This window comes from Canis aureus, chromosome 37 (assembly GCF_053574225.1).
Source record: "Canis aureus isolate CA01 chromosome 37, VMU_Caureus_v.1.0, whole genome shotgun sequence".
NCBI lineage: Eukaryota > Metazoa > Chordata > Mammalia > Carnivora > Canidae > Canis > Canis aureus.
Genome location: NC_135647.1, coordinates 14,415,246 through 14,425,501, shown reverse-complemented (window position 1 = coordinate 14,425,501; position 10,256 = coordinate 14,415,246). Strand labels below are relative to the sequence as shown.

Genomic DNA, 10,256 nt, shown 5'->3' with positions numbered 1-10,256 from the left:
CGGGCTGCCAGGGCACCGGCTGTGGGCGGAGGGTCTGGCTAGGCTCTGCTGCTGAGGTTTGCTGGCGGGGTTACTAGAGGGTGGAACTTGTTGGTGACATTCAGACCGGTGATTTCTGGTGGGTTGACACCAGTGCTGCGGTGTTGGCTGGGGAGAGGGTGTGGGGTTGGCAGCCGGGGACAGGACCTTATCCTTTCACTGAGCTGTTGGAGAGCAACCCCAGGGATGATGATGATAATGATAACATGGTCTATAGGATACATGTTAGGTGATTTGACTGTCACTAGTCCTGGTGCCCAAAGTGGCCCAGAAGGCATTAAGTGGAAAGGACAACTGAGGTGAAGGAGGGAGGGAGGGAGGGAAGAAAGGAAGAGGCAATAGAAAGGAGTGAGAGACTCAGAGAGTCAAATTGCTTGGGTTGAGATCTCTCAGGGTACCTGATAAGAGGTACCCTGTGTCTGCTGTCCTCACTGTCCTCACTGCTGCTACTGCTCCAGATTCACAGGCGGACCTCACCCTCTGTTACTGGCAGATGATCACCATCACTGGAAGGAAGTTATTCCCCACTACCTTCATAGTGCTGCCTTTTCTGAATGCCTCCTAAGCATCCGCCCCAGTTTGTGCCTCTTCTTTTCTAGAGTCCCTCAGCATTCTAGCAATTCCAGTGCAAAAAGGGGGAAGACTTTCCCTCAAAATAGGTTTGAAAACCAGATAATAGCTCTCTCTTTAGCAAACTAAATCCTTGGAAATGGAACTGAATCAAAGTATGTGTGTGCCCGTGTTGGGGCAAAGAGAACCTTTAAATGATAAGTATTGTATACACTGTTGAGAAGTTTGGACAAAGGAGAAAACTCTGATGAGAGAAAGAAGATGTAGTGGCTAAGTAACCTTCTCTTCATGACTGAAAGAATGGCAACTGAAAGTACCAAAGTAGCCAAGTTCCTTAGAGTGTTATTTTCCTGTGTTGGTGATTGGGGTTTTAATCATATGTTCCTCATCACTCCTAAAATGTTTTCCTTTGGATTTAGGGCTGGGGAAATGACTTCTTTATTGGGGGAAGCTTTTGCCATTTTTGTGGCATGCTGTAGTAGCCTGTGGTCTCATTTTGGAACTGTTAATCCTTCACTGGTATGTTCCAGATTCAGGATGTGGATGTGAGGAGTCTTCAAAAGTACTGAGAAGAGGGTTTTTTTTTTTCTTTCTTTTTTTTTATGACTAAGATTGTTTTCTCACGGAGCGATATTAGAAATTGTACCACTGACCTCTTTGCTACCAAACTCTGGTATATTCCTTGGTGTCTTTGGCTTAACACAGGAGAAAAAGGGCTAGAGTGGCAGTTAGTAAAGGTTGTTTAACCTTGTTTTACTTTTACAACAAAACAATAAAATAAAACACTAAAGGAAGCTTCAAGTTTCAGCCACTACTGAGTGAGGTTGAGCATTTGCCACCAGATTAAACTCAGTGACTTGCAATCTTTTATTCTGGTTGAATTACTCTGGAGGCCAATTAAAAGATTGGACTTTCAGTCAAGACTTGTTTCCCTTTAATCTGGAAATACAAGCCCAGTGGGCTCCACGTGCCTTCTGTATGTCCCTTAGAATCCCTCTGATAGCAAGAAAAGACACCAGCAAGAAAGAGAAATGCCATCCAGAGGATGTTGGAAAGAAGGGGGGGCTGGTGTGCAGTCGCAATGGGCTCTGTTCTGCAGTTAGGGGAGCTGTCCTCTGCTTGTGGTGCTGAAGCGAAGAGCTGTGTGACAAAGACGTAACTGTAAGCAAGACACTCGAGGGAGGGGTCCCCTGTCCCTCCCAGTGATGGAGTCCCAGGGAAAATGCAGAAGATCTAGGCACCGAAAACTTTTCTATCCCTGCCCACCTACATTTACAGCCTGTTTACTACCCTCACGCCCACTGCTCCACTGCTCAAGTCAGGCAGTTCTGCTCTAATTTTGCGCAGGCTGCTCACTCCTGGCGCTTTGTTTATTTTCCAGCTGGTTTCTGGTTGCTTTCCTGACGTAGTAAGATCTACTCGCAGATGTGCCTTTCCCCCACGTTTAAAAGTAATTGTAACCCCTGGTTTAAAAAGCAAACAGCCTTGTTTATCTCCTTGAGCAGCAAGTTGTAATTAAACTATTAGTGTCGTTATCAGTGTTACTGAGCAGAGGAGTCTGCACACTTCTAATAAATTACATAATTTGGGCATAGAGAGAATTTTGTCTCTTAACAACAATTTATAAACAATTAAGCAAGGAAGCTTTCATCTGCCCTTTATTCTCACTCCTCTTCTACCCCTCAAATAGTCACTTATTGTTTATTCTTTCCAGAGAAAATTTTTATTGGTTTAAACTATTTATGTTTAATTTTTGCTTTCCCACACCCACTTATTACATATTTTAGAGGTTTAGTAATGCTTCATGAACTAAATATACATATATTCATTTTATTTGGATATCACAAAGTCATTTTGGGTACCAACACCCTTAAACTAATCTATAGAGTTGCCAGATAAAGTGGACAGGGCATTTTGAATACTAATTAAATACTTAAGCATCCTTTCAACTACATCCTGTCCCTGAGGGCACTTAATATCATTTCAGAAATAACTCCACAGCTTGAGTGAAGGATATACTCCTCCACCTACAGTCCCAAGTCAATCAAAGAATAGCACCAAAAAGTGGGTCTTACTTCAGTTTATGAAGATGCAAATTTCAAGTTTCAGCCTAAACTGACAGGGTATAGAACAGAAGTTTTCTGAACCATGATTTCCATTTTTCAAAAAGAGCCCCTTTTATAGGTTTTTAACTTCTATTCAGCACTTAGTGTATTATGCTAATATTGATAATGATTGTTTACTGGAGGTAGTATAAATGCTGCAGAAAATTAAGCCAATGTATTTGCTGAAACTTACCTAGACACATCAGACCTCATTTAAAACATTGAAAGAGGTTTCTTTTTTCCTGAGAAATTAAAATGTGTTATAAGGACATCGTGTAACAGAAGAATGTATTCACACTATTAGTAGCAAGTGTTTCTAATTGTGTTCTCACTTGATAATGAACATCACTGACATTTAGCTTGTGAGAACTTACCCTGCCTTATGAGGTCATTCATTCACTGCATTCAATGCAGTGAATGCTCATCTGGCAGATGTTTTCCTATAGGCTAGTGTGTTTTATTTATCTTTATATTGAGAGTATATAGAAGAGTATTTGATATATACATATTTGATACATGCTGAAACTGAAAAGTTCTCTGTATTTACACACTGAGGTGAATAGAGGTATTATGGTAAATAGAAGATTTAAGCTCATCAGAAATTTCTTAGAGGAATGTCAGAAGAAGGAGGACTAGTCACCCTGATGATTTAGGATTTTTAAAACCCAAAACCAATATTGGGCCACAATTGAGAACAGTAAGTACTTCTCTAATCATAAGGAAGTTTAACTTTTGTTGACATTTCAGAATTGCTTTTATGTGGAGTAGATTTTAAGTTAATAGCATGGTCAACCACAGAATACCTATCTTCTTTGGGAGATCAAGATCTGTTTTAGTTTCTGATTCACTCAAGGGTAACTGTTCCTGACTTCTACTGGTCTTCTCCACTCTTTCAGGCACAGAGGATAATAGTCAAAATTGGCTTGTTCTGGCTGCCTGTAAGAATGGATGGGTCAGCCAGATTAAGTTATAAACTGGGTCTAAGGAGATCTCTTTCTTTCCTACCTTTCTTGAGAAGGAAGACTGTCTCTTAGTTAAATTATGAAAACCTATGATACTAAGAAGTGACAACCCAAAATATGCCATTATCACTTAGCAATGAGAATTCTCCGTAGGCAAAATTGTGAATATTGTCATACTGAACCAAGATTGTTTTACCAATCAGAAGGTCCTTATAAGCATCTTCTTTCACTTTTTCATTGAAGAATGTCAATGTCTCCCTATATATATATATATATATATATATATATTTTAAACTTATTTCAAATTGAAGACATCATATGGGTCTGGCTTTTATTTGATGGACCCAAAATCTGCTTGAAAGTATTGCTTCTAAGAGAAAAAGAAAGAGAAAGAAAGAAAGAAAGAAAGAAAGAAAGAAAGAAAGAAAGAAAGAAGAAAGAAAGAAAGAAAATAATGGGTTTCATATTCAGTAGCCACAATCCAAATGGATGGCCATGTAGTTCACCAGAAGCTTCAATTATTGGACTTTCTAAGGGTCTGCCCTCCTTCTTTACTGTTGTTAAAGCTAACCAACCTGTAATCTCATTACGTAATACATTCAGATGGTACTGATGAAAACCACTGCAGACAATATAAATAATATAAACAAGGTAAAGTAAATAATTAACAATATGAGGAAATGGGAAGTCCTTTGCTGTTAATATTTATCTTGGCTGCTTACAATGTCATCATTTCAACAACAATTCATACATTTATGAGACATCTCAAACATAAAATCTGTGTCACATGGTTTAATTTTCTTCGGATCTCTGGTCTGAGCATTATTAATTTTTTTTTAAGATTTAAGTATTATATTTATTGTTATCACTAAATGATAAGTTGCTTGTTTAGTTTGTCTATAAATGTATGTATATTATATATGTAGTATATTATATATATATATTTTTTGATTTCATGAAAGACCATGGAGGTGTGTTTTATATGAAAAATATGAATCAAGAGTCAGAAAAACTTGATTTTAATGCATCTCTGCCTCTAAAAGCATGGGCAAGTCATTTAATTTTTCTAGGCTTGATTCATTCAGCCCTAAGATGAGAGATTTAGATTTTAAGATCTCTAAAGTCTCATCCAACCTAAAAATTTTCTATGAATAAACCAGTACTTCTAACTCTTGCTGTACTATTGGGTATACACTATACCACTGATTTTTATATGCCATCTTATTTATGGTATAAAGCATATAGTAGAATAGCATAATTATAGCAATAATTAAAATATTGGATCACAGCTAGTTATGAAAATAAGTTTAATTAAAAGAAGAATTAACAAATATTAATAATCAATAATTAATTCTTAATAATTAACAATGTGTTCAAAGGCCTATCTACATACATCATCTTAATTAAAATGTTTTAAATTTGAATATTCAGGGATTAGAGTCTTTTACGTGATTGATGCTTTGTAAATATTTGTTGTATGATTGAATAAGGTATTGGAGAAATCATAGCAATGAATGGAAAGTGAGAAAACTAAGTATTAATCCAGTTTTCCAATTGGCATTTTAGTTTTTTAGCCTGTACTCTTTTATAATTAAATTTTTTTTTTTTTTATTTATTTATGATAGTCACAGAGAGAGAGAGGCAGAGACATAGGCAGAGGGAGAAGCAGGCTCCATGCACCAGGAGCCTGATGTGGGATTCGATCCCGGGTCTCCAGGATCGCGCCCTGGGCCAAAGGCAGGCGCCAAACCGCTGCGCCACCCAGGGATCCCCTCTTTTATAATTAAAATGAATATGTAAGATCTATATTTTCCCTTTATCCTTTTAAATTACCAGGAGAGGTAAATATATTCCTTTGGAATTCAGATAGAATAGCCCCAACTTCTAGGCACTAACTGTAAAATTTAGGCCTGAATTACAGAGAATTTCTTCTCCTTTTTCTTCCCAGGCATGCATATATATTAACAGGAACAAATAAATTGTTGGTTGGAATAAGTGCAAAACAATATTTTTATGCATATATTTTAATACCAAACAAAAATATTTTATTTTACACTTGGACTTACTCCCTGATATATGCAACTTCAATTCATGATTATGTGCTGTACAAGCAGGCATTAAAACACAAGTGGAAACGAAAGATAGTTTGTAGAGCTATTTCTCTCCTTGACTTGATAAGGTGAAAAAAGAGACGTATATTATAGACTGTATTATATCATAATAACAAAAGAGGCCCCGAAAGAACTATTAATAGATATAATATGTTCCTCACTGAATGATACAAGAATTCTAGCATTTTTTTCCCTTTGTTTTGCCGCTATTCCCACCCACTTTGGTTTTGGTTTTGTTTTTTTCCCACCCATTTTGGTAGATGATAAAGTGAATGTGATTTCAGGAGGAAAAAAAGTGGACTTTGTTGAGATTGTAATTGCTTTAATTTACAAGTCTTTTATATAATATAGGATAGTTAAATAAAAGACAAAATCAATTTTCTGGCCTTATTGAATGATGATGGATTGGCATAACTTTTTATACAGGTTATCGAAGGACATCAGGAATAATCACTCTACTAGTTATTTGACATTTATAAAGATACGTGTTGTGTAAAAGCCTGTAGCTTTCCTATTGATCTTTTCTTCCACATCTGTGTATCTTAAACTAACAATTCAGGAGCAGAATCTTTGAATAGTAAACACTTGGGCTGTAATGGTAGTCATGAGTATTCAATTTTTATCTTGATTTTGAAACTATACTGAACTTTATCATTATTATTGCTTGCTATTTATAGACATACAAAGCTCATTATTTCAAGATCTCTACCAAACATATGATAGCAGGTTGGTTTAATACTCAATAATGGTTTGAACAAGAGTACAGAAAAAGCTTCATTATGTTTAAATTTGTCCCTACTCCATTTGGGCCTTGTGCTTTGTGGGAGAGGTGGAAGACATAAGAAGAAGTAATAATATAATAATATTTATTTATTTAGCAAATACTGAGAAGTTAAATATGTATTAGACCATGTTTTAGACATTTGGGAAACATTAGTGATCAAACAACATCTAACCTTCATAAATTTTAACTTCTAAAAGTGGATTATGGACAATAAACTATAATATTTACATACATTCTATAGCATTTTATAAGTTAAGCACTAAGTCAAAAACAAATAAAGGAAGGTAAGAGTATAAGGCATGTGGAGGCAAAGAAAAGCGTAGATTGGAGGATAGGCAACACCGAGAAGAGGGAACGTGAACAAAGTTCTCTGAAGTAGGTGAGAGAATGAGCAATGCCAGTGTGGTTGGAGGACAGGATAAGAGAGAGCTCAGGGAAAGCAAGTGTAAAGGCCCTATGTCTGGAGTGTTCCTGGTATGTTCAAGACCTGGCAAGGAGCCCAGTGTGTCTGGAGAGAAAATTTGTGAGGCAACAGGAACCAGATTCCACAGGATCTGGCAGGCCACTGCCTGGCTTTGAATCTCCTCTTAGTGAAATGTGGGACGGTGCAGGGATTTAAGCATAACAGTAACACGATTTGAGATAGACTTTTATTTATTTATTTTTAAGATTTTATTTATTTATTCATGAGAAACACAGAAAAAGAGGCAGAGACACAGGCAGAGGGAAAAGCAGGCTCCAGCAAGAAGCCTGATGTGGGACTCAATCCCAGGAATCTGGGATCACGCCCTGAGCCAAAAGCAGACGCTCAACCGCTGAGCCACCCAGGCATCTCTGAGATAGATTTTTAGAAGGATCACTGGGGCAGTGGTGGTATGAGCAGACAGTAGTGGGACGATGAGGAAGCAGGGAAACTGATTTGGAAGCTATTACAATAACCCAGAGAAATAGTGATGGCTCAGCAAAGAGGTACAGCAGCCACAGTGAGAAGTGATCAGATTCAGTATGTATTTGAAAGGATAGCCGACAAGCGTTCGTGGTGGATTTAGCATGGGTTGTAAGAGAAGAAAAGGAACACGAAGTCCCTCAAAGGTTTGACCTGAGCACCTATGGGATAAAAGAGCCATTTTGGAGCTTGAGGGAATGGTCAGAAGTTCAAATGCAGACATGTCAAATGTGAAATGCCTACCAGACATCCCAGTGGAGGTATCAAATGGGCAGTTAAAGGGCCTAAGGTTAAAAACGCGGTCTGGCTCAGAAATAAATATTTAACTTGTCTGTATATATAGAGTGTTTACTAACATTGACTGTGCTAGGGGCTTTATTAACATTTGCCCATTTATTTCTCATTGGTATAATTAATATAATCCTTATTTTATTGACTTTGAAATTAAGTCACAAAGAGGTTAAATCATTTAGCAATGATGATATTGATAATTAGGGGAATAGGTGAAGAATTGGAAGTTAGATCATCGTTTATATGACTCCAAACCCATATTCTTTTTTTTTTTTAAGATTTTTATTTATTTATTCATAGAGACACAGAGAGAGGCAGGCAGAGACACAGGCAGAGGGAGAAACAGGCACCATGCAGGGAGCCCGACGTGGGACTCCATCCCGGGTCTCCGGGATCAGGCCCTGGGCTGAAGGCGGCACTAAACTGCTGAGCCACCCGGGCTGCCCTCCAAACCCATATTCTTAATGGCTATGCTGTCTTATAACAGACCAAGCTTATATCAGCTTTTCCATAAGGACAAATTTTAAGCTGAATGTAGCTAAGAGAAAAAAAAAAATGGTAGAACTAAAAATGCATCCTACCTCAGTATTTAAAAAAATGTTTGGCTAGGCCTCACTTAAGAATGCACTTTAGGGACGCCTGGGTGGCATAGTAGGTCAAAGAGCTGACTCTTGGTTTTGGGTCTGGTCATGATATCATGGTTTTGAGCCCCACATAAGGCTCTGTGTTGAATGTGGAGCCTGCTTGAGATTCTCTCTCACCTCCCTCTGCTCCTCCCCACTTGTGCTTTCTCTCTCAAAAAAAAAAAAAAAAAAAAAAGAAATGCACTTAATATCACCTCACATACACACTTGCATATTTATAACTGGAATAAAATATTCCTCAAAATACCCTTAATAGGTATGAATATACTCTGATGTTTTCTATATTATCCTATCCCATCCCTTCCCACCTCATTCCTTTCTAACATAGTCTAGTTATAAAAATGCTAGTTACAACCCATCTCAAGGATTTTACAACTACGGTTTAAAAAACATTACTTCATTGGTTGTTTACCAAGTGCTACTTCTGAACTCAGAAGCAGTATTTACAAGGAAATACCACTTCGATACTTCTTCAATTCCCCCAAGAATGTGGTAAGTTCATTTTCTTAACTAGACATGAATGAGTCAAGGTGAAAGAGGAAAACCCCAGAGTCAGGACCAACTTAGCAATTGAATACAATAGGCACAGATCCCAGGCTGACAATACCTTTCAAGGCCCACAAAAATGTTTTAATTTCTTTTAAAGTCAAGAAAAAAATGAATATAATCCAGCCTGGTTTACATTTGTCTTTATACCAACATAGTAATAAAATATAGTTTTTATGTTTTTTTTTTAGTGAAAAGGGTTTTTAAAGGCAAAAATGCCTAGGAGCCATGAAAGTCTTATAATGCAGCCCTGCAGAGTAGAAAGAGGACAGATAGAAGCCTTTCTTCTCCAAAGTAGTATAGTGGTTATGTGGATATACTCTTGAAACTAGACTTCAGTTTTCTCACCTATAAAATTGAATTAATAATAGTGACCATCCTGGAGGTGTTTTATTATTTTTTTTCCCATAGAGTAGGTAATTTTTTTTAAATGTGAAAAGCTTAGAATAATGCCTGGCATAGAGTGAGTATTCATTACACAAAGCGGGAGTGAGCTTTCTTACATTTCTGTGTTTTGCCTCATCTTCGTTCAATTCTTCCAAGATACTACAAAACAGAAAAGAATGGAAAGAATGAAAAGAAAAAGAAAAAAAGGAAGATGTCCTTCTAGTTACCACATCTTATAAAACTCAATGAACTACAAATTCAGGAACTTCCACGTAAAGAACAAATTTTCTTAGCTGAATTTCACCTTTACTCAATGAATCTTGTTTGGAGTACTGAATGAATATGACAAGCCCCAAATGAGAAAGGAAGTCACCTTCAGATTCTAAAAGTTAAGGAAATTTACGTTTAATAGTCTATCCTCTGAGAAGTTGAATGGATCAACTTTGAAAAGTTGATCTTTTGCAAATGGCCATTTGGAAATGGCTATCCCATTCAAATAACTACTGAACTTTCCAGTGATTCCCCTGGATGTGGAAGAGATATTTTGTGGGAAGGGGAGGAAAAAAAAAAGAGCAAAGAAAGGGATACAGAGAGAAGAAAGGAGGAAGGCAAAGAGAGAGGAAGAGAGAACACAAATTTTTAGTTTGAGATGTCATCCACGTAGGCCAGGTGGACATCAACAAATCACAGAATCTCAGCTTTTAAAAACCAGAAGGAGTATTTCCTCTTCCCTGAATCATGGGCACAAGTGTTCTGTGATGGGTTTGGAGAAATACTGATACCAAAATCTGAGTATGCTACTCAAGGGCTGTATCACCTCTGAATCTTTGAAACCTATACATGGAGACAACAATGTCTGCCTATTTTTTGT

At 37.3% G+C, this 10,256-nt stretch overlaps 1 protein-coding gene across 5 annotated transcripts in view; it reads left to right on the top strand.

Moving 5' to 3' along the window:
- The window catches only part of PHACTR1 (phosphatase and actin regulator 1), a 562,807-nt gene that overhangs the window by 44,201 nt on the left and 508,350 nt on the right, over positions 1-10,256 (top strand). The gene's annotated exons all lie outside the window — the stretch shown is intronic.